The sequence below is a fragment of the Dendrobates tinctorius genome, unplaced genomic scaffold (genome assembly GCF_039654945.1).
Source record: "Dendrobates tinctorius isolate UK_male_01 unplaced genomic scaffold, ASM3965494v1 ptg000272l, whole genome shotgun sequence".
In the NCBI taxonomy this organism is placed as follows: domain Eukaryota; kingdom Metazoa; phylum Chordata; class Amphibia; order Anura; family Dendrobatidae; genus Dendrobates; species Dendrobates tinctorius.
Genome location: NW_027361939.1, coordinates 12,560,723 through 12,582,531, shown reverse-complemented (window position 1 = coordinate 12,582,531; position 21,809 = coordinate 12,560,723). Strand labels below are relative to the sequence as shown.

Below are 21,809 nucleotides of genomic sequence, written 5' to 3'. Positions count from 1 at the left end.
TTTGCGCAGCTTGCCTCGTTAACACAGTTGTAAGCAAATCAGTCTCATAAGCTGAAAGATGAACGTTCGATTCTTAGACGGGGTACTGGTCCCTCATTTTTCTCAATCGATTCTGTCTCCATCTTGGCTACAGGGCCACAGATTTTTCCGATTCAGTACCAAAACATAACCAATTTAGTTCCTAAACTGTTTCCACGTACAAGGCATGGGGCAGCTTTTGAATGTGTGTACTAGTTCCAAAGGAGTGTCACTCCCATAGCAGGAAGTAAACCAGTCGACCAGGGATACTAGGTCCTATCCACTTTTCCACGTGGGACAAGTTATACACTAAGCAGCAAGATAAATTAAAAAAAAAAAAAAAAAAAAAAGAAGTTTTTGCTTTGATTAAATAGCTTTTACATCACAAAAGAAAAAAGTTGCCACATGAGCATGGTACTTAGCACGTCAGTTGGTAATCTGAAGTTCATGAGGTTTTTTCCTCACACGTGGAACTATTCTCCCCCCTTTTCTTGGGATATTGTGTCACCCACTCAGAACTTTCTCACTGAAACGTTTCCGATTCGAAAGGAAACAGGAGCCTTAGTGACAGAAAGAACACATGGATTGTTGCGTCCCTTGACGCTTTGGAGTAATAAGGTGTAGTTGAGAATGGTTTAAGCTATGAAACAAAATGAAATCTTGTGCTAAATGTCAGTAAGAGCCACAAATACCCTGATGTTCAGCATTTTTGACTGCAAAGTACAAAATCTACCTGAAATATTATTGTCTGGAAAATACATTTCTGTCTTTGATTGTTGGCAGTAGTACAGTAAAAGGTGCGTTCCCATACCGGGAGTCGAACGCGGGCCGCCTGGGTGAAAACCAGGAATCCTAACCGCTAGACCATATGGGAATGGATAGCTACACACTGAGGTATCTATTGAAAAAAATCAGCTCGGGGGCTTGCACAAGAAACGTCTGCAGATTGGCACGTGCATCTTGCCTCGTTAGCGCAGTAGGTAGCGCGTCAGTCTCATAATCTGAAGGTCGTGAGTTCGATCCTCACACGGGGCAGCAGGCTCCTCTTTTCCGAAGAGATTTTGTCAAAATCTTAGAACTTTCCCTTTCAGTTCTAACACGTTTCTGATAAGTAAGGATTTGTGAACCCAAATGACAGATGGGACACATGGGTTGCTGTTTCTCTTGACCCGTTTGCTGTATAAAGAGGCAGATGAGAGTGATTTGAGCTGTTTGACAGCTAAGCGCAAAATCTACCTGAAATACTTTTGTCTGAAAAACACCCGTCAGTAGCGAGCGCGTCAGTCTCATATTCTGAAGTTCGTGAGTTCGATCCTCACACGGGGAAGCGGTCTCCTCTTTTCTGAAGAGATTCTGTCACCAAATTAGAACTTTCCCTTTCAGATTTAAAATGTTTCTGATAAATAAGAATTTGCGAACCCAAATGACAGACAGGACACATGGGTTGTTGATTCTCTTGACACGTTTGCTGTAAAAGGGGCTAGTTGAGATTGATTTGAGCTATGAAACCAAATTAAATCTTGTGCCAAAGTTCATCACAACGAACGGACCAAAAGATGGCGTTCAGAATTTTCGACAGCTTAACGCAAATTCTACCTGAAATACTTTTGTCTGAAAAACACCTTTGTCTTTGAATGTTGGTGGCAGTACAGAAAAGTACATTGCCATACCGGGAGTTGAACCCGGGTCACCTGGGTGAGAACAAGGAATCCTAACCGCTAGACCATATGGGAAAAGATGTGCTGTCTTATCAGTGACAATCTGAAAAAAAATAAGTTTTCTACTTGGCACAAGCAACTTCTGCAGTTCTATTTGCGCAGCTTGCCTCGTTAACACAGTTGTAAGCAAATGAGTCTCATAAGCTGAAAGATGAACGTTCGATTGTTAGACGGGGTACTGGTCCCTCGTTTTCTCAATCGATTCTGTCTCCATCTTGGCTACAGGGCCACAGATTTTTCCGATTCAGTACCAAAACATAACCAATTTAGTTCCTAAACTGTTTCCACGTACAAGGCACGGGGCAGCTTTCGAATGTGTGTACTAGTTCCAAAGGAGTGTCACTCCCATAGCAGGAAGTAAACCAGTCGACCAGGGATACTAGGTCCTATCCACTTTTCCACGTGGGACAAGTTATACACTAAGCAGCAAGATAAATTAAAAAAAAAAAAAAAAAAAAAGAAGTTTTTGCTTTGATTAAATAGCTTTTACATCACAAAAGAAAAAAGTTGCCACATGAGCATGGTACTTAGCACGTCAGTTGGTAATCTGAAGTTCATGAGGTTTTTTCCTCACACGTGGAACTATTCTCCCCCCTTTTCTTGGGATATTGTGTCACCCACTCAGAACTTTCTCAATGAAACGTTTCCGATTCGAAAGGAAACAGGAGCCTTAGTGACAGAAAGAACACATGGATTGTTGCGTCCCTTGACGCTTTGGAGTAATAAGGTGTAGTTGAGAATGGTTTAAGCTATGAAACAAAATGAAATCTTGTGCTAAATGTCAGTAAGAGCCACAAACACCCTGATGTTCAGCATTTTTGACTGCAAAGTACAAAATCTACCTGAAATATTATTGTCTGGAAAATACATTTCTGTCTTTGATTGTTGGCAGTAGTACAGTAAAAGGTGCGTTCCCATACCGGGAGTTGAACCCGGCCCGCCTGGGTGAGAACCAGGAATCCTAACCGCTATACCATATGGGAAAAGATGTGCTGTCTTATCAGTGACAATCTGAAAAAAAATAAGTTTTCTACTTGGCACAAGCAACTTCTGCAGTTCTATTTGCGCAGCTTGCCTCGTTAACACAGTTGTAAGCAAATCAGTCTCATAAGCTGAAAGATGAACGTTCGATTCTTAGACGGGGTACTGGTCCCTCGTTTTCTCAATCGATTCTGTCTCCATCTTGGCTACAGGGCCACAGATTTTTCCGATTCAGTACCAAAACATAACCAATTTAGTTCCTAAACTGTTTCCACGTACAAGGCATGGGGCAGCTTTTGAATGTGTGTACTAGTTCCAAAGGAGTGTCACTCCCATAGCAGGAAGTAAACCAGTCGACCAGGGATACTAGGTCCTATCCACTTTTCCACGTGGGACAAGTTATACACTAAGCAGCAAGATAAATTAAAAAAGAAAAAAAAAAAAAAGAAGTTTTTGCTTTGATTAAATAGCTTTTACATCACAAAAGAAAAAAGTTGCCACATGAGCATGGTACTTAGCACGTCAGTTGGTAATCTGAAGTTCATGAGGTTTTTTCCTCACACGTGGAACTATTCTCCCCCCTTTTCTTGGGATATTGTGTCACCCACTCAGAACTTTCTCACTGAAACGTTTCCGATTCGAAAGGAAACAGGAGCCTTAGTGACAGAAAGAACACATGGATTGTTGCGTCCCTTGACGCTTTGGAGTAATAAGGTGTAGTTGAGAATGGTTTAAGCTATGAAACAAAATGAAATCTTGTGCTAAAGGTCAGTAAGAGCCACAAATACCCTGATGTTCAGCATTTTTGACTGCAAAGTACAAAATCTACCTGAAATATTATTGTCTGGAAAATACATTTCTGTCTTTGATTGTTGGCAGTAGTACAGTAAAAGGTGCGTTCCCATACCGGGAGTTGAACCCGGCCCGCCTGGGTGAGAACCAGGAATCCTAACCGCTATACCATATGGGAAAAGATGTGCTGTCTTATCAGTGACAATCTGAAAAAAAATAAGTTTTCTACTTGGCACAAGCAACTTCTGCAGTTCTATTTGCGCAGCTTGCCTCGTTAACACAGTTGTAAGCAAATCAGTCTCATAAGCTGAAAGATGAACGTTAGATTCTTAGACGGGGTACTGGTCCCTCGTTTTCTCAATCGATTCTGTCTCCATCTTGGCTACAGGGCCACAGATTTTTCCGATTCAGTACCAAAACATAACCAATTTAGTTCCTAAACTGTTTCCACGTACAAGGCATGGGGCAGCTTTTGAATGTGTGTACTAGTTCCAAAGGAGTGTCACTCCCATAGCAGGAAGTAAACCAGTCGACCAGGGATACTAGGTCCTATCCACTTTTCCACGTGGGACAAGTTATACACTAAGCAGCAAGATAAATTAAAAAAAAAAAAAAAAAAAAAGAAGTTTTTGCTTTGATTAAATAGCTTTTACATCACAAAAGAAAAAAGTTGCCACATGAGCATGGTACTTAGCACGTCAGTTGGTAATCTGAAGTTCATGAGGTTTTTTCCTCACACGTGGAACTATTCTCCCCCCTTTTCTTGGGATATTGTGTCACCCACTCAGAACTTTCTCACTGAAACGTTTCCGATTCGAAAGGAAACAGGAGCCTTAGTGACAGAAAGAACACATGGATTGTTGCGTCCCTTGACGCTTTGGAGTAATAAGGTGTAGTTGAGAATGGTTTAAGCTATGAAACAAAATGAAATCTTGTGCTAAATGTCAGTAAGAGCCACAAATACCCTGATGTTCAGCATTTTTGACTGCAAAGTACAAAATCTACCTGAAATATTATTGTCTGGAAAATACATTTCTGTCTTTGATTGTTGGCAGTAGTACAGTAAAAGGTGCGTTCCCATACCGGGAGTCGAACGCGGGCCGCCTGGGTGAAAACCAGGAATCCTAACCGCTAGACCATATGGGAATGGATAGCTACACACTGAGGTATCTATTGAAAAAAATCAGCTCGGGGGCTTGCACAAGAAACGTCTGCAGATTGGCACGTGCATCTTGCCTCGTTAGCGCAGTAGGTAGCGCGTCAGTCTCATAATCTGAAGGTCGTGAGTTCGATCCTCACACGGGGCAGCAGGCTCCTCTTTTCCGAAGATATTTTGTCAAAATCTTAGAACTTTCCCTTTCAGTTCTAACACGTTTCTGATAAGTAAGGATTTGTGAACCCAAATGACAGATGGGACACATGGGTTGCTGTTTCTCTTGACCCGTTTGCTGTATAAAGAGGCAGATGAGAGTGATTTGAGCTGTTTGACAGCTAAGCGCAAAATCTACCTGAAATACTTTTGTCTGAAAAACACCCGTCAGTAGCGAGCGCGTCAGTCTCATATTCTGAAGTTCGTGAGTTCGATCCTCACACGGGGAAGCGGTCTCCTCTTTTCTGAAGAGATTCTGTCACCAAATTAGAACTTTCCCTTTCAGATTTAAAATGTTTCTGATAAGTAAGAATTTGCGAACCCAAATGACAGACAGGACACATGGGTTGTTGATTCTCTTGACACGTTTGCTCTAAAAGGGGCTAGTTGAGATTGATTTGAGCTATGAAACCAAATTAAATCTTGTGCCAAAGTTCATCACAACGAACGGACCAAAAGATGGCGTTCAGAATTTTCGACAGCTTAACGCAAATTCTACCTGAAATACTTTTGTCTGAAAAACACCTTTGTCTTTGAATGTTGGTGGCAGTACAGAAAAATACATTCCCATACCGGGAGTTGAACCCGGGTCGCCTGGGTGAGAACCAGGAATCCTAACCGCTAGACCATATGGGAAAAGATGTGCTGTCTTATCAGTGACAATCTGAAAAAAAATAAGTTTTCTACTTGGCACAAGCAACTTCTGCAGTTCTATTTGCGCAGCTTGCCTCGTTAACACAGTTGTAAGCAAATCAGTCTCATAAGCTGAAAGATGAACGTTCGATTGTTAGACGGGGTACTGGTCCCTCGTTTTCTCAATCGATTCTGTCTCCATCTTGGCTACAGGGCCACAGATTTTTCCGATTCAGTACCAAAACATAACCAATTTAGTTCCTAAACTGTTTCCACGTACAAGGCACGGGGCAGCTTTCGAATGTGTGTACTAGTTCCAAAGGAGTGTCACTCCCATAGCAGGAAGTAAACCAGTCGACCAGGTTTACTAGGTCCTATCCACTTTTCCACGTGGGACAAGTTATACACTAAGCAGCAAGATAAATTAAAAAAAAAAAAAAAAAGAAGTTTTTGCTTTGATTAAATAGCTTTTACATCACAAAAGAAAAAAGTTGCCACATGAGCATGGTACTTAGCACGTCAGTTGGTAATCTGAAGTTCATGATGTTTTTTCCTCACACGGGGAACTATTCTCCTCCCTTTTCTTGGGATATTGTGTCACCCACTCAGAACTTTCTCACTGAAACGTTTCCGATTCGAAAGGAAACAGGAGCCTTAGTGACAGACAGAACACATGGATTGTTGCGTCCCTTGACGCTTTGGAGTAATAAGGTGTAGTTGAGAATGGTTTAAGCTATGAAACAAAATGAAATCTTGTGCTAAAGGTCAGTAAGAGCCACAAATACCCTGATGTTCAGCATTTTTGACTGCAAAGTACAAAATCTACCTGAAATATTATTGTCTGGAAAATACATTTCTGTCTTGGATTGTTGGCAGTAGTACAGTAAAAGGTGCGTTCCCATACCGGGAGTCGAACACGGGCCGCCTGGGTGAAAACCAGGAATCCTAACCGCTAGACCATATGGGAATGGATAGCTACACACTGAGGTATCTATTGAAAAAAATCAGCTCGGGGGCTTGCACAAGAAACGTCTGCAGATTGGCACGTGCATCTTGCCTCGTTAGCGCAGTAGGTAGCGCGTCAGTCTCATAATCTGAAGGTCGTGAGTTCGATACTCACACGGGGCAGCGGGCTCCTCTTTTCCGAAGAGATATTGTCAAAAACTTAGAACTTTCCCCTTCATTTCTAACACGTTTCTGATAAGTAAGGATTTGTGAACCCTAATGACACATGGGATGCTGGTTCTCTTGACCCGTTTGCTGTATAAAGAGGCAGATGAGAGTGATTTGAGCTATGACAAAAAATTAAATCTTGTGCCAAAGGTCGTCACAATGAATGTAACCAAAAGCTGGTGTTCAGAATGATTGACAGCTAAGCGCAAAATCTACCTGAAATACTTTTGTCTGAAAAACACCCGCGTCAGTCTCATAATCTGAAGGTCGTGAGTTCGATCCTCACACGGGGCAGCAGGCTCCTCTTTTCCGAAGAGATTTTGTCAAAAACTTAGAACTTTCCCTTTCAGTTCTAACACGTTTCTGATAAGTAAGGATTTGTGAACCCAAATGACAGATGGGACACATGGGTTGCTGTTTCTCTTGACCCGTTTGCTGTATAAAGAGGCAGATGAGAGTCATTTGAGCTGTTTGACAGCTAAGCGCAAAATCTACCTGAAATACTTTTGTCTGAAAAACACCCGTCAGTAGCGAGCGCGTCAGTCTCATATTCTGAAGTTCGTGAGTTCGATCCTCACACGGGGAAGCGGTCTCCTCTTTTCTGAAGAGATTCTGTCACCAAATTAGAACTTTCCCTTTCAGATTTAAAATGTTTCTGATAAGTAAGAATTTGCGAACCCAAATGACAGACAGGACACATGGGTTGTTGATTCTCTTGACACGTTTGCTGTAAAAGGGGCTAGTTGAGATTGATTTGAGCTATGAAACCAAATTAAATCTTGTGCCAAAGTTCATCACAACGAACGGACCAAAAGATGGCGTTCAGAATTTTCGACAGCTTAACGCAAATTCTACCTGAAATACTTTTGTCTGAAAAACACCTTTGTCTTTGAATGTTGGTGGCAGTACAGAAAAGTACATTCCCATATCGGGAGTTGAACCCGGGCCACCTGGGTGAGAACCAGGAATCCTAACCGCTAGACCATATGGGAAAAGTTGTGCTGTCTTATCAGTGACAATCTGAAAAAAAATAAGTTTTCTACTTGGCACAAGCAACTTCTGCAGTTCTATTTGCGCAGCTTGCCTCGTTAACACAGTTGTAAGCAAATCAGTCTCATAAGCTGAAAGATGAACGTTCGATTCTTAGACGGGGTACTGGTCCCTCATTTTTCTCAATCGATTCTGTCTCCATCTTGGCTACAGGGCCACAGATTTTTCCGATTCAGTACCAAAACATAACCAATTTAGTTCCTAAACTGTTTCCACGTACAAGGCATGGGGCAGCTTTTGAATGTGTGTACTAGTTCCAAAGGAGTGTCACTCCCATAGCAGGAAGTAAACCAGTCGACCAGGGATACTAGGTCCTATCCACTTTTCCACGTGGGACAAGTTATACACTAAGCAGCAAGATAAATTAAAAAAAAAAAAAAAAAAAAAGAAGTTTTTGCTTTGATTAAATAGCTTTTACATCACAAAAGAAAAAAGTTGCCACATGAGCATGGTACTTAGCACGTCAGTTGGTAATCTGAAGTTCATGAGGTTTTTTCCTCACACGTGGAACTATTCTCCCCCCTTTTCTTGGGATATTGTGTCACCCACTCAGAACTTTCTCACTGAAACGTTTCCGATTCGAAAGGAAACAGGAGCCTTAGTGACAGAAAGAACACATGGATTGTTGCGTCCCTTGATGCTTTGGAGTAATAAGGTGTAGTTGAGAATGGTTTAAGCTATGAAACAAAATGAAATCTTGTGCTAAATGTCAGTAAGAGCCACAAATACCCTGATGTTCAGCATTTTTGACTGCAAAGTACAAAATCTACCTGAAATATTATTGTCTGGAAAATACATTTCTGTCTTTGATTGTTGGCAGTAGTACAGTAAAAGGTGCGTTCCCATACCGGGAGTCGAACGCGGGCCGCCTGGGTGAAAACCAGGATTCCTAACCGCTAGACCATATGGGAATGGATAGCTACACACTGAGGTATCTATTGAAAAAAATCAGCTCGGGGGCTTGCACAAGAAACGTCTGCAGATTGGCACGTGCATCTTGCCTCGTTAGCGCAGTAGGTAGCGCGTCAGTCTCATAATCTGAAGGTCGTGAGTTCGATCCTCACACGGGGCAGCAGGCTCCTCTTTTCCGAAGAGATTTTGTCAAAATCTTAGAACTTTCCCTTTCAGTTCTAACACGTTTCTGATAAGTAAGGATTTGTGAACCCAAATGACAGATGGGACACATGGGTTGCTGTTTCTCTTGACCCGTTTGCTGTATAAAGAGGCAGATGAGAGTGATTTGAGCTGTTTGACAGCTAAGCGCAAAATCTACCTGAAATACTTTTGTCTGAAAAACACCCGTCAGTAGCGAGCGCGTCAGTCTCATATTCTGAAGTTCGTGAGTTCGATCCTCACACGGGGAAGCGGTCTCCTCTTTTCTGAAGAGATTCTGTCACCAAATTAGAACTTTCCCTTTCAGATTTAAAATGTTTCTGATAAGTAAGAATTTGCGAACCCAAATGACAGACAGGACACATGGGTTGTTGATTCTCTTGACACGTTTGCTCTAAAAGGGGCTAGTTGAGATTGATTTGAGCTATGAAACCAAATTAAATCTTGTGCCAAAGTTCATCACAACGAACGGACCAAAAGATGGCGTTCAGAATTTTCGACAGCTTAACGCAAATTCTACCTGAAATACTTTTGTCTGAAAAACACCTTTGTCTTTGAATGTTGGTGGCAGTACAGAAAAGTACATTCCCATACCGGGAGTTGAACCCGGGTCGCCTGGGTGAGAACCAGGAATCCTAACCGCTAGACCATATGGGAAAAGATGTGCTGTCTTATCAGTGACAATCTGAAAAAAAATAAGTTTTCTACTTGGCACAAGCAACTTCTGCAGTTCTATTTGCGCAGCTTGCCTCGTTAACACAGTTGTAAGCAAATCAGTCTCATAAGCTGAAAGATGAACGTTCGATTGTTAGACGGGGTACTGGTCCCTCGTTTTCTCAATCGATTCTGTCTCCATCTTGGCTACAGGGCCACAGATTTTTACGATTCAGTACCAAAACATAACCAATTTAGTTCCTAAACTGTTTCCACGTACAAGGCACGGGGCAGCTTTCGAATGTGTGTACTAGTTCCAAAGGAGTGTCACTCCCATAGCAGGAAGTAAACCAGTCGACCAGGTTTACTAGGTCCTATCCACTTTTCCACGTGGGACAAGTTATACACTAAGCAGCAAGATAAATTAAAAAAAAAAAAAAAAAGAAGTTTTTGCTTTGATTAAATAGCTTTTACATCACAAAAGAAAAAAGTTGCCACATGAGCATGGTACTTAGCACGTCAGTTGGTAATCTGAAGTTCATGATGTTTTTTCCTCACACGGGGAACTATTCTCCTCCCTTTTCTTGGGATATTGTGTCACCCACTCAGAACTTTCTCACTGAAACGTTTCCGATTCGAAAGGAAACAGGAGCCTTAGTGACAGACAGAACACATGGATTGTTGCGTCCCTTGACGCTTTGGAGTAATAAGGTGTAGTTGAGAATGGTTTAAGCTATGAAACAAAATGAAATCTTGTGCTAAAGGTCAGTAAGAGCCACAAATACCCTGATGTTCAGCATTTTTGACTGCAAAGTACAAAATCTACCTGAAATATTATTGTCTGGAAAATACATTTCTGTCTTGGATTGTTGGCAGTAGTACAGTAAAAGGTGCGTTCCCATACCGGGAGTCGAACACGGGCCGCCTGGGTGAAAACCAGGAATCCTAACCGCTAGACCATATGGGAATGAATAGCTACACACTGAGGTATCTATTGAAAAAAATTAGCTCGGGGGCTTGCACAAGAAACGTCTGCAGATTGGCACGTGCATCTTGCCTCGTTAGCGCAGTAGGTAGCGCGTCAGTCTCATAATCTGAAGGTCGTGAGTTCGATACTCACACGGGGCAGCGGGCTCCTCTTTTCCGAAGAGATATTGTCAAAAACTTAGAACTTTCCCCTTCATTTCTAACACGTTTCTGATAAGTAAGGATTTGTGAACCCAAATGACACATGGGATGCTGGTTCTCTTGACCCGTTTGCTGTATAAAGAGGCAGATGAGAGTGATTTGAGCTATGACAAAAAATTAAATCTTGTGCCAAAGGTCGTCACAATGAATGTAACCAAAAGCTGGTGTTCAGAATGATTGACAGCTAAGCGCAAAATCTACCTGAAATACTTTTGTCTGAAAAACACCCGCGTCAGTCTCATAATCTGAAGGTCGTGAGTTCGATCCTCACACGGGGCAGCAGGCTCCTCTTTTCCGAAGAGATTTTGTCAAAAACTTAGAACTTTCCCTTTCAGTTCTAACACGTTTCTGATAAGTAAGGATTTGTGAACCCAAATGACAGATGGGACACATGGGTTGCTGTTTCTCTTGACCCGTTTGCTGTATAAAGAGGCAGATGAGAGTGATTTGAGCTGTTTGACAGCTAAGCGCAAAATCTACCTGAAATACTTTTGTCTGAAAAACACCCGTCAGTAGCGAGCGCGTCAGTCTCATATTCTGAAGTTCGTGAGTTCGATCCTCACACGGGGAAGCGGTCTCCTCTTTTCTGAAGAGATTCTGTCACCAAATTAGAACTTTCCCTTTCAGATTTAAAATGTTTCTGATAAGTAAGAATTTGCGAACCCAAATGACAGACAGGACACATGGGTTGTTGATTCTCTTGACACGTTTGCTGTAAAAGGGGCTAGTTGAGATTGATTTGAGCTATGAAACCAAATTAAATCTTGTGCCAAAGTTCATCACAACGAACGGACCAAAAGATGGCGTTCAGAATTTTCGACAGCTTAACGCAAATTCTACCTGAAATACTTTTGTCTGAAAAACACCTTTGTCTTTGAATGTTGGTGGCAGTACAGAAAAGTACATTCCCATACCGGGAGTTGAACCCGGGCCACCTGGGTGAGAACCAGGAATCCTAACCGCTAGACCATATGGGAAAAGTTGTGCTGTCTTATCAGTGACAATCTGAAAAAAAATAAGTTTTCTACTTGGCACAAGCAACTTCTGCAGTTCTATTTGCGCAGCTTGCCTCGTTAACACAGTTGTAAGCAAATCAGTCTCATAAGCTGAAAGATGAACGTTCGATTCTTAGACGGGGTACTGGTCCCTCGTTTTCTCAATCGATTCTGTCTCCATCTTGGCTACAGGGCCACAGATTTTTCCGATTCAGTACCAAAACATAACCAATTTAGTTCCTAAACTGTTTCCACGTACAAGGCATGGGGCAGCTTTTGAATGTGTGTACTAGTTCCAAAGGAGTGTCACTCCCATAGCAGGAAGTAAACCAGTCGACCAGGGATACTAGGTCCTATCCACTTTTCCACGTGGGACAAGTTATACACTAAGCAGCAAGATAAATTAAAAAAAAAAAAAAAAAAAAAGAAGTTTTTGCTTTGATTAAATAGCTTTTACATCACAAAAGAAAAAAGTTGCCACATGAGCATGGTACTTAGCACGTCAGTTGGTAATCTGAAGTTCATGAGGTTTTTTCCTCACACGTGGAACTATTCTCCCCCCTTTTCTTGGGATATTGTGTCACCCACTCAGAACTTTCTCAATGAAACGTTTCCGATTCGAAAGGAAACAGGAGCCTTAGTGACAGAAAGAACACATGGATTGTTGCGTCCCTTGACGCTTTGGAGTAATAAGGTGTAGTTGAGAATGGTTTAAGCTATGAAACAAAATGAAATCTTGTGCTAAAGGTCAGTAAGAGCCACAAATACCCTGATGTTCAGCATTTTTGACTGCAAAGTAATAAATCTACCTGAAATATTATTGTCTGGAAAATACATTTCTGTCTTTGATTGTTGGCAGTAGTACAGTAAAAGGTGCGTTCCCATACCGGGAGTTGAACCCGGCCCGCCTGGGTGAGAACCAGGAATCCTAACCGCTAGACCATATGGGAAAAGATGTGCTGTCTTATCAGTGACAATCTGAAAAAAAATAAGTTTTCTACTTGGCACAAGCAACTTCTGCAGTTCTATTTGCGCAGCTTGCCTCGTTAACACAGTTGTAAGCAAATCAGTCTCATAAGCTGAAAAATGAACGTTCGATTCTTAGACGGGGTACTGGTCCCTCGTTTTCTCAATCGATTCTGTCTCCATCTTGGCTACAGGGCCACAGATTTTTCCGATTCAGTACCAAAACATAACCAATTTAGTTCCTAAACTGTTTCCACGTACAAGGCATGGGGCAGCTTTTGAATGTGTGTACTAGTTCCAAAGGAGTGTCACTCCCATAGCAGGAAGTAAACCAGTCGACCAGGGATACTAGGTCCTATCCACTTTTCCACGTGGGACAAGTTATACACTAAGCAGCAAGATAAATTAAAAAAAAAAAAAAAAAGAAGTTTTTGCTTTGATTAAATAGCTTTTACATCACAAAAGAAAAAAGTTGCCACATGAGCATGGTACTTAGCACGTCAGTTGGTAATCTGAAGTTCATGAGGTTTTTTCCTCACACGTGGAACTATTCTCCCCCCTTTTCTTGGGATATTGTGTCACCCACTCAGAACTTTCTCACTGAAACGTTTCCGATTCGAAAGGAAACAGGAGCCTTAGTGACAGAAAGAACACATGGATTGTTGCGTCCCTTGACGCTTTGGAGTAATAAGGTGTAGTTGAGAATGGTTTAAGCTATGAAACAAAATGAAATCTTGTGCTAAATGTCAGTAAGAGCCACAAATACCCTGATGTTCAGCATTTTTGACTGCAAAGTACAAAATCTACCTGAAATATTATTGTCTGGAAAATACATTTCTGTCTTTGATTGTTGGCAGTAGTACAGTAAAAGGTGCGTTCCCATACCGGGAGTCGAACGCGGGCCGCCTGGGTGAAAACCAGGAATCCTAACCGCTAGACCATATGGGAATGGATAGCTACACACTGAGGTATCTATTGAAAAAAATCAGCTCGGGGGCTTGCACAAGAAACGTCTGCAGATTGGCACGTGCATCTTGCCTCGTTAGCGCAGTAGGTAGCGCGTCAGTCTCATAATCTGAAGGTCGTGAGTTCGATCCTCACACGGGGCAGCAGGCTCCTCTTTTCCGAAGAGATTTTGTCAAAATCTTAGAACTTTCCCTTTCAGTTCTAACACGTTTCTGATAAGTAAGGATTTGTGAACCCAAATGACAGATGGGACACATGGGTTGCTGTTTCTCTTGACCCGTTTGCTGTATAAAGAGGCAGATGAGAGTGATTTGAGCTGTTTGACAGCTAAGCGCAAAATCTACCTGAAATACTTTTGTCTGAAAAACACCCGTCAGTAGCGAGCGCGTCAGTCTCATATTTTGAAGTTCGTGAGTTCGATCCTCACACGGGGAAGCGGTCTCCTCTTTTCTGAAGAGATTCTGTCACCAAATTAGAACTTTCCCTTTCAGATTTAAAATGTTTCTGATAAGTAAGAATTTGCGAACCCAAATGACAGACAGGACACATGGGTTGTTGATTCTCTTGACACGTTTGCTCTAAAAGGGGCTAGTTGAGATTGATTTGAGCTATGAAACCAAATTAAATCTTGTGCCAAAGTTCATCACAACGAACGGACCAAAAGATGGCGTTCAGAATTTTCGACAGCTTAACGCAAATTCTACCTGAAATACTTTTGTCTGAAAAACACCTTTGTCTTTGAATGTTGGTGGCAGTACAGAAAAGTACATTCCCATACCGGGAGTTGAACCCGGGTCGCCTGGGTGAGAACCAGGAATCCTAACCGCTAGACCATATGGGAAAAGATGTGCTGTCTTATCAGTGACAATCTGAAAAAAAATAAGTTTTCTACTTGGCACAAGCAACTTCTGCAGTTCTATTTGCGCAGCTTGCCTCGTTAACACAGTTGTAAGCAAATCAGTCTCATAAGCTGAAAGATGAACGTTCGATTGTTAGACGGGGTACTGGTCCCTCGTTTTCTCAATCGATTCTGTCTCCATCTTGGCTACAGGGCCACAGATTTTTCCGATTCAGTACCAAAACATAACCAATTTAGTTCCTAAACTGTTTCCACGTACAAGGCATGGGGCAGCTTTTGAATGTGTGTACTAGTTCCAAAGGAGTGTCACTCCCATAGCAGGAAGTAAACCAGTCGACCAGGGATACTAGGTCCTATCCACTTTTCCACGTGGGACAAGTTATACACTAAGCAGCAAGATAAATTAAAAAAAAAAAAAAAAAAAAAGAAGTTTTTGCTTTGATTAAATAGCTTTTACATCACAAAAGAAAAAAGTTGCCACATGAGCATGGTACTTAGCACGTCAGTTGGTAATCTGAAGTTCATGAGGTTTTTTCCTCACACGTGGAACTATTCTCCCCCCTTTTCTTGGGATATTGTGTCACCCACTCAGAACTTTCTCACTGAAACGTTTCCGATTCGAAAGGAAACAGGAGCCTTAGTGACAGAAAGAACACATGGATTGTTGCGTCCCTTGACGCTTTGGAGTAATAAGGTGTAGTTGAGAATGGTTTAAGCTATGAAACAAAATGAAATCTTGTGCTAAAGGTCAGTAAGAGCCACAAATACCCTGATGTTCAGCATTTTTGACTGCAAAGTACAAAATCTACCTGAAATATTATTGTCTGGAAAATACATTTCTGTCTTTGATTGTTGGCAGTAGTACAGTAAAAGGTGCGTTCCCATACCGGGAGTTGAACCCGGCCGAGAACCAGGAATCCTAACCGCTATACCATATGGGAAAAGATGTGCTGTCTTATCAGTGACAATCTGAAAAAAAATAAGTTTTCTACTTGGCACAAGCAACTTCTGCAGTTCTATTTGCGCAGCTTGCCTCGTTAACACAGTTGTAAGCAAATCAGTCTCATAAGCTGAAAGATGAACGTTCGATTCTTAGACGGGGTACTGGTCCCTCGTTTTCTCAATCGATTCTGTCTCCATCTTGGCTACAGGGCCACAGATTTTTCCGATTCAGTACCAAAACATAACCAATTTAGTTCCTAAACTGTTTCCACGTACAAGGCATGGGGCAGCTTTTGAATGTGTGTACTAGTTCCAAAGGAGTGTCACTCCCATAGCAGGAAGTAAACCAGTCGACCAGGGATACTAGGTCCTATCCACTTTTCCACGTGGGACAAGTTATACACTAAGCAGCAAGATAAATTAAAAAAAAAAAAAAAAAAAAAGAAGTTTTTGCTTTGATTAAATAGCTTTTACATCACAAAAGAAAAAAGTTGCCACATGAGCATGGTACTTAGCACGTCAGTTGGTAATCTGAAGTTCATGAGGTTTTTTCCTCACACGTGGAACTATTCTCCCCCCTTTTCTTGGGATATTGTGTCACCCACTCAGAACTTTCTCACTGAAACGTTTCCGATTCGAAAGGAAACAGGAGCCTTAGTGACAGAAAGAACACATGGATTGTTGCGTCCCTTGACGCTTTGGAGTAATAAGGTGTAGTTGAGAATGGTTTAAGCTATGAAACAAAATGAAATCTTGTGCTAAATGTCAGTAAGAGCCACAAATACCCTGATGTTCAGCATTTTTGACTGCAAAGTACAAAATCTACCTGAAATATTATTGTCTGGAAAATACATTTCTGTCTTTGATTGTTGGCAGTAGTACAGTAAAAGGTGCGTTCCCATACCGGGAGTCGAACGCGGGCCGCCTGGGTGAAAACCAGGAATCCTAACCGCTAGACCATATGGGAATGGATAGCTACACACTGAGGTATCTATTGAAAAAAATCAGCTCGGGGGCTTGCACAAGAAACGTCTGCAGATTGGCACGTGCATCTTGCCTCGTTAGCGCAGTAGGTAGCGCGTCAGTCTCATAATCTGAAGGTCGTGAGTTCGATCCTCACACGGGGCAGCAGGCTCCTCTTTTCCGAAGATATTTTGTCAAAATCTTAGAACTTTCCCTTTCAGTTCTAACACGTTTCTGATAAGTAAGGATTTGTGAACCCAAATGACAGATGGGACACATGGGTTGCTGTTTCTCTTGACCCGTTTGCTGTATAAAGAGGCAGATGAGAGTGATTTGAGCTGTTTGACAGCTAAGCGCAAAATCTACCTGAAATACTTTTGTCTGAAAAACACCCGTCAGTAGCGAGCGCGTCAGTCTCATATTCTGAAGTTCGTGAGTTCGATCCTCACACGGGGAAGCGGTCTCCTCTTTTCTGAAGAGATTCTGTCACCAAATTAGAACTTTCCCTTTCAGATTTAAAATGTTTCTGATAAGTAAGAATTTGCGAACCCAAATGACAGACAGGACACATGGGTTGTTGATTCTCTTGACACGTTTGCTCTAAAAGGGGCTAGTTGAGATTGATTTGAGCTATGAAACCAAATTAAATCTTGTGCCAAAGTTCATCACAACGAACGGACCAAAAGATGGCGTTCAGAATTTTCGACAGCTTAACGCAAATTCTACCTGAAATACTTTTGTCTGAAAAACACCTTTGTCTTTGAATGTTGGTGGCAGTACAGAAAAATACATTCCCATACCGGGAGTTGAACCCGGGTCGCCTGGGTGAGAACCAGGAATCCTAACCGCTAGACCATATGGGAAAAGATGTGCTGTCTTATCAGTGACAATCTGAAAAAAAATAAGTTTTCTACTTGGCACAAGCAACTTCTGCAGTTCTATTTGCGCAGCTTGCCTCGTTAACACAGTTGTAAGCAAATCAGTCTCATAAGCTGAAAGATGAACGTTCGATTGTTAGACGGGGTACTGGTCCCTCGTTTTCTCAATCGATTCTGTCTCCATCTTGGCTACAGGGCCACAGATTTTTCCGATTCAGTACCAAAACATAACCAATTTAGTTCCTAAACTGTTTCCACGTACAAGGCACGGGGCAGCTTTCGAATGTGTGTACTAGTTCCAAAGGAGTGTCACTCCCATAGCAGGAAGTAAACCAGTCGACCAGGTTTACTAGGTCCTATCCACTTTTCCACGTGGGACAAGTTATACACTAAGCAGCAAGATAAATTAAAAAAAAAAAAAAAAAGAAGTTTTTGCTTTGATTAAATAGCTTTTACATCACAAAAGAAAAAAGTTGCCACATGAGCATGGTACTTAGCACGTCAGTTGGTAATCTGAAGTTCATGATGTTTTTTCCTCACACGGGGAACTATTCTCCTCCCTTTTCTTGGGATATTGTGTCACCCACTCAGAACTTTCTCACTGAAACGTTTCCGATTCGAAAGGAAACAGGAGCCTTAGTGACAGACAGAACACATGGATTGTTGCGTCCCTTGACGCTTTGGAGTAATAAGGTGTAGTTGAGAATGGTTTAAGCTATGAAACAAAATGAAATCTTGTGCTAAAGGTCAGTAAGAGCCACAAATACCCTGATGTTCAGCATTTTTGACTGCAAAGTACAAAATCTACCTGAAATATTATTGTCTGGAAAATACATTTCTGTCTTGGATTGTTGGCAGTAGTACAGTAAAAGGTGCGTTCCCATACCGGGAGTCGAACACGGGCCGCCTGGGTGAAAACCAGGAATCCTAACCGCTAGACCATATGGGAATGGATAGCTACACACTGAGGTATCTATTGAAAAAAATCAGCTCGGGGGCTTGCACAAGAAACGTCTGCAGATTGGCACGTGCATCTTGCCTCGTTAGCGCAGTAGGTAGCGCGTCAGTCTCATAATCTGAAGGTCGTGAGTTCGATACTCACACGGGGCAGCGGGCTCCTCTTTTCCGAAGAGATATTGTCAAAAACTTAGAACTTTCCCCTTCATTTCTAACACGTTTCTGATAAGTAAGGATTTGTGAACCCAAATGACACATGGGATGCTGGTTCTCTTGACCCGTTTGCTGTATAAAGAGGCAGATGAGAGTGATTTGAGCTATGACAAAAAATTAAATCTTGTGCCAAAGGTCGTCACAATGAATGTAACCAAAAGCTGGTGTTCAGAATGATTGACAGCTAAGCGCAAAATCTACCTGAAATACTTTTGTCTGAAAAACACCCGCGTCAGTCTCATAATCTGAAGGTCGTGAGTTCGATCCTCACACGGGGCAGCAGGCTCCTCTTTTCCGAAGAGATTTTGTCAAAAACTTAGAACTTTCCCTTTCAGTTCTAACACGTTTCTGATAAGTAAGGATTTGTGAACCCAAATGACAGATGGGACACATGGGTTGCTGTTTCTCTTGACCCGTTTGCTGTATAAAGAGGCAGATGAGAGTGATTTGAGCTGTTTGACAGCTAAGCGCAAAATCTACCTGAAATACTTTTGTCTGAAAAACACCCGTCAGTAGCGAGCGCGTCAGTCTCATATTCTGAAGTTCGTGAGTTCGATCCTCACACGGGGAAGCGGTCTCCTCTTTTCTGAAGAGATTCTGTCACCAAATTAGAACTTTCCCTTTCAGATTTAAAATGTTTCTGATAAGTAAGAATTTGCGAACCCAAATGACAGACAGGACACATGGGTTGTTGATTCTCTTGACACGTTTGCTGTAAAAGGGGCTAGTTGAGATTGATTTGAGCTATGAAACCAAATTAAATCTTGTGCCAAAGTTCATCACAACGAACGGACCAAAAGATGGCGTTCAGAATTTTCGACAGCTTAACGCAAATTCTACCTGAAATACTTTTGTCTGAAAAACACCTTTGTCTTTGAATGTTGGTGGCAGTACAGAAAAGTACATTCCCATATCGGGAGTTGAACCCGGGCCACCTGGGTGAGAACCAGGAATCCTAACCGCTAGACCATATGGGAAAAGTTGTGCTGTCTTATCAGTGACAATCTGAAAAAAAATAAGTTTTCTACTTGGCACAAGCAACTTCTGCAGTTCTATTTGCGCAGCTTGCCTCGTTAACACAGTTGTAAGCAAATCAGTCTCATAAGCTGAAAGATGAACGTTCGATTCTTAGACGGGGTACTGGTCCCTCATTTTTCTCAATCGATTCTGTCTCCATCTTGGCTACAGGGCCACAGATTTTTCCGATTCAGTACCAAAACATAACCAATTTAGTTCCTAAACTGTTTCCACGTACAAGGCATGGGGCAGCTTTTGAATGTGTGTACTAGTTCCAAAGGAGTGTCACTCCCATAGCAGGAAGTAAACCAGTCGACCAGGGATACTAGGTCCTATCCACTTTTCCACGTGGGACAAGTTATACACTAAGCAGCAAGATAAATTAAAAAAAAAAAAAAAAAAAAAGAAGTTTTTGCTTTGATTAAATAGCTTTTACATCACAAAAGAAAAAAGTTGCCACATGAGCATGGTACTTAGCACGTCAGTTGGTAATCTGAAGTTCATGAGGTTTTTTCCTCACACGTGGAACTATTCTCCCCCCTTTTCTTGGGATATTGTGTCACCCACTCAGAACTTTCTCACTGAAACGTTTCCGATTCGAAAGGAAACAGGAGCCTTAGTGACAGAAAGAACACATGGATTGTTGCGTCCCTTGACGCTTTGGAGTAATAAGGTGTAGTTGAGAATGGTTTAAGCTATGAAACAAAATGAAATCTTGTGCTAAATGTCAGTAAGAGCCACAAATACCCTGATGTTCAGCATTTTTGACTGCAAAGTACAAAATCTACCTGAAATATTATTGTCTGGAAAATACATTTCTGTCTTTGATTGTTGGCAGTAGTACAGTAAAAGGTGCGTTCCCATACCGGGAGTCGAACGCGGGCCGCCTGGGTGAAAACCAGGAATCCTAACCGCTAGACCATATGGGAATGGATAGCTACACACTGAGGTATCTATTGAAAAAAATCAGCTCGGGGGCTTGCACAAGAAACGTCTGCAGATTGGCACGTGCGTCTTGCCTCGTTAGCGCAGTAGGTAGCGCGTCAGTCTCATAATCTGAAGGTCGTGAGTTCGATCCTCACACGGGGCAGCAGGCTCCTCTTTTCCGAAGAGATTTTGTCAAAATCTTAGAACTTTCCCTTTCAGTTCTAACACGTTTCTGATAAGTAAGGATTTGTGAACCCAAATGACAGATGGGACACATGGGTTGCTGTTTCTCTTGACCCGTTTGCTGTATAAAGAGGCAGATGAGAGTGATTTGAGCTGTTTGACAGCTAAGCGCAAAATCTACCTGAAATACTTTTGTCTGAAAAACACCCGTCAGTAGCGAGCGCGTCAGTCTCATATTCTGAAGTTCGTGAGTTCGATCCTCACACGGGGAAGCGGTCTCCTCTTTTCTGAAGAGATTCTGTCACCAAATTAGAACTTTCCCTTTCAGATTTAAAATGTTTCTGATAAGTAAGAATTTGCGAACCCAAATGACTGACAGGACACATGGGTTGTTGATTCTCTTGACACGTTTGCTCTAAAAGGGGCTAGTTGAGATTGATTTGAGCTATGAAACCAAATTAAATCTTGTGCCAAAGTTCATCACAACGAACGGACCAAAAGATGGCGTTCAGAATTTTCGACAGCTTAACGCAAATTCTACCTGAAATACTTTTGTCTGAAAAACACCTTTGTCTTTGAATGTTGGTGGCAGTACAGAAAAGTACATTCCCATACCGGGAGTTGAACCCGGGTCGCCTGGGTGAGAACCAGGAATCCTAACCGCTAGACCATATGGGAAAAGATGTGCTGTCTTATCAGTGACAATCTGAAAAAAAATAAGTTTTCTACTTGGCACAAGCAACTTCTGCAGTTCTATTTGCGCAGCTTGCCTCGTTAACACAGTTGTAAGCAAATCAGTCTCATAAGCTGAAAGATGAACGTTCGATTGTTAGACGGGGTACTGGTCCCTCGTTTTCTCAATCGATTCTGTCTCCATCTTGGCTACAGGGCCACAGATTTTTCCGATTCAGTACCAAAACATAACCAATTTAGTTCCTAAACTGTTTACACGTACAAGGCACGGGGCAGCTTTCGAATGTGTGTACTAGTTCCAAAGGAGTGTCACTCCCATAGCAGGAAGTAAACCAGTCGACCAGGTTTACTAGGTCCTATCCACTTTTCCACGTGGGACAAGTTATACACTAAGCAGCAAGATAAATTAAAAAAAAAAAAAAAAAGAAGTTTTTGCTTTGATTAAATAGCTTTTACATCACAAAAGAAAAAAGTTGCCACATGAGCATGGTACTTAGCACGTCAGTTGGTAATCTGAAGTTCATGATGTTTTTTCCTCACACGGGGAACTATTCTCCTCCC

The 21,809-nt window shown here is 41.9% G+C and overlaps 26 non-coding genes across 26 annotated transcripts; 9 read left to right on the top strand and 17 right to left on the bottom strand.

The window, feature by feature from the left end:
* Positions 1-820: 820 nt before the first annotated feature.
* On the bottom strand, positions 821-892 carry TRNAE-UUC (transfer RNA glutamic acid (anticodon UUC)). Its single transcript has one exon. It is a non-coding gene; the product is annotated as a tRNA-Glu (tRNA).
* Positions 893-980: 88 nt separating this feature from the next.
* TRNAM-CAU (transfer RNA methionine (anticodon CAU)) lies at positions 981-1,053 on the top strand. The gene has a single exon. It is a non-coding gene; the product is annotated as a tRNA-Met (tRNA).
* A 3,530-nt stretch (positions 1,054-4,583) lies between these two features.
* Positions 4,584-4,655, bottom strand: TRNAE-UUC (transfer RNA glutamic acid (anticodon UUC)). The gene has a single exon. It is a non-coding gene; the product is annotated as a tRNA-Glu (tRNA).
* Positions 4,656-4,743: 88 nt separating this feature from the next.
* On the top strand, positions 4,744-4,816 carry TRNAM-CAU (transfer RNA methionine (anticodon CAU)). Its single transcript has one exon. It is a non-coding gene; the product is annotated as a tRNA-Met (tRNA).
* Positions 4,817-5,442: 626 nt separating this feature from the next.
* Positions 5,443-5,514, bottom strand: TRNAE-CUC (transfer RNA glutamic acid (anticodon CUC)). Its single transcript has one exon. It is a non-coding gene; the product is annotated as a tRNA-Glu (tRNA).
* An 892-nt stretch (positions 5,515-6,406) lies between these two features.
* Positions 6,407-6,478, bottom strand: TRNAE-UUC (transfer RNA glutamic acid (anticodon UUC)). Its single transcript has one exon. It is a non-coding gene; the product is annotated as a tRNA-Glu (tRNA).
* An 88-nt stretch (positions 6,479-6,566) lies between these two features.
* TRNAM-CAU (transfer RNA methionine (anticodon CAU)) lies at positions 6,567-6,639 on the top strand. The gene has a single exon. It is a non-coding gene; the product is annotated as a tRNA-Met (tRNA).
* Positions 6,640-7,604: 965 nt separating this feature from the next.
* Positions 7,605-7,676, bottom strand: TRNAE-CUC (transfer RNA glutamic acid (anticodon CUC)). The gene has a single exon. It is a non-coding gene; the product is annotated as a tRNA-Glu (tRNA).
* Positions 7,677-8,733: 1,057 nt separating this feature from the next.
* Positions 8,734-8,806, top strand: TRNAM-CAU (transfer RNA methionine (anticodon CAU)). The gene has a single exon. It is a non-coding gene; the product is annotated as a tRNA-Met (tRNA).
* A 626-nt stretch (positions 8,807-9,432) lies between these two features.
* On the bottom strand, positions 9,433-9,504 carry TRNAE-CUC (transfer RNA glutamic acid (anticodon CUC)). The gene has a single exon. It is a non-coding gene; the product is annotated as a tRNA-Glu (tRNA).
* Positions 9,505-10,396: 892 nt separating this feature from the next.
* On the bottom strand, positions 10,397-10,468 carry TRNAE-UUC (transfer RNA glutamic acid (anticodon UUC)). Its single transcript has one exon. It is a non-coding gene; the product is annotated as a tRNA-Glu (tRNA).
* Positions 10,469-10,556: 88 nt separating this feature from the next.
* Positions 10,557-10,629, top strand: TRNAM-CAU (transfer RNA methionine (anticodon CAU)). The gene has a single exon. It is a non-coding gene; the product is annotated as a tRNA-Met (tRNA).
* Positions 10,630-11,594: 965 nt separating this feature from the next.
* TRNAE-CUC (transfer RNA glutamic acid (anticodon CUC)) lies at positions 11,595-11,666 on the bottom strand. The gene has a single exon. It is a non-coding gene; the product is annotated as a tRNA-Glu (tRNA).
* An 896-nt stretch (positions 11,667-12,562) lies between these two features.
* Positions 12,563-12,634, bottom strand: TRNAE-CUC (transfer RNA glutamic acid (anticodon CUC)). The gene has a single exon. It is a non-coding gene; the product is annotated as a tRNA-Glu (tRNA).
* Positions 12,635-13,526: 892 nt separating this feature from the next.
* Positions 13,527-13,598, bottom strand: TRNAE-UUC (transfer RNA glutamic acid (anticodon UUC)). The gene has a single exon. It is a non-coding gene; the product is annotated as a tRNA-Glu (tRNA).
* An 88-nt stretch (positions 13,599-13,686) lies between these two features.
* TRNAM-CAU (transfer RNA methionine (anticodon CAU)) lies at positions 13,687-13,759 on the top strand. The gene has a single exon. It is a non-coding gene; the product is annotated as a tRNA-Met (tRNA).
* Positions 13,760-14,385: 626 nt separating this feature from the next.
* TRNAE-CUC (transfer RNA glutamic acid (anticodon CUC)) lies at positions 14,386-14,457 on the bottom strand. Its single transcript has one exon. It is a non-coding gene; the product is annotated as a tRNA-Glu (tRNA).
* Positions 14,458-16,312: 1,855 nt separating this feature from the next.
* Positions 16,313-16,384, bottom strand: TRNAE-UUC (transfer RNA glutamic acid (anticodon UUC)). Its single transcript has one exon. It is a non-coding gene; the product is annotated as a tRNA-Glu (tRNA).
* Positions 16,385-16,472: 88 nt separating this feature from the next.
* TRNAM-CAU (transfer RNA methionine (anticodon CAU)) lies at positions 16,473-16,545 on the top strand. Its single transcript has one exon. It is a non-coding gene; the product is annotated as a tRNA-Met (tRNA).
* A 626-nt stretch (positions 16,546-17,171) lies between these two features.
* TRNAE-CUC (transfer RNA glutamic acid (anticodon CUC)) lies at positions 17,172-17,243 on the bottom strand. Its single transcript has one exon. It is a non-coding gene; the product is annotated as a tRNA-Glu (tRNA).
* Positions 17,244-18,135: 892 nt separating this feature from the next.
* On the bottom strand, positions 18,136-18,207 carry TRNAE-UUC (transfer RNA glutamic acid (anticodon UUC)). Its single transcript has one exon. It is a non-coding gene; the product is annotated as a tRNA-Glu (tRNA).
* Positions 18,208-18,295: 88 nt separating this feature from the next.
* TRNAM-CAU (transfer RNA methionine (anticodon CAU)) lies at positions 18,296-18,368 on the top strand. The gene has a single exon. It is a non-coding gene; the product is annotated as a tRNA-Met (tRNA).
* Positions 18,369-19,333: 965 nt separating this feature from the next.
* On the bottom strand, positions 19,334-19,405 carry TRNAE-CUC (transfer RNA glutamic acid (anticodon CUC)). The gene has a single exon. It is a non-coding gene; the product is annotated as a tRNA-Glu (tRNA).
* Positions 19,406-20,302: 897 nt separating this feature from the next.
* TRNAE-UUC (transfer RNA glutamic acid (anticodon UUC)) lies at positions 20,303-20,374 on the bottom strand. Its single transcript has one exon. It is a non-coding gene; the product is annotated as a tRNA-Glu (tRNA).
* An 88-nt stretch (positions 20,375-20,462) lies between these two features.
* TRNAM-CAU (transfer RNA methionine (anticodon CAU)) lies at positions 20,463-20,535 on the top strand. Its single transcript has one exon. It is a non-coding gene; the product is annotated as a tRNA-Met (tRNA).
* Positions 20,536-21,161: 626 nt separating this feature from the next.
* TRNAE-CUC (transfer RNA glutamic acid (anticodon CUC)) lies at positions 21,162-21,233 on the bottom strand. Its single transcript has one exon. It is a non-coding gene; the product is annotated as a tRNA-Glu (tRNA).
* Positions 21,234-21,809: the final 576 nt, after the last annotated feature.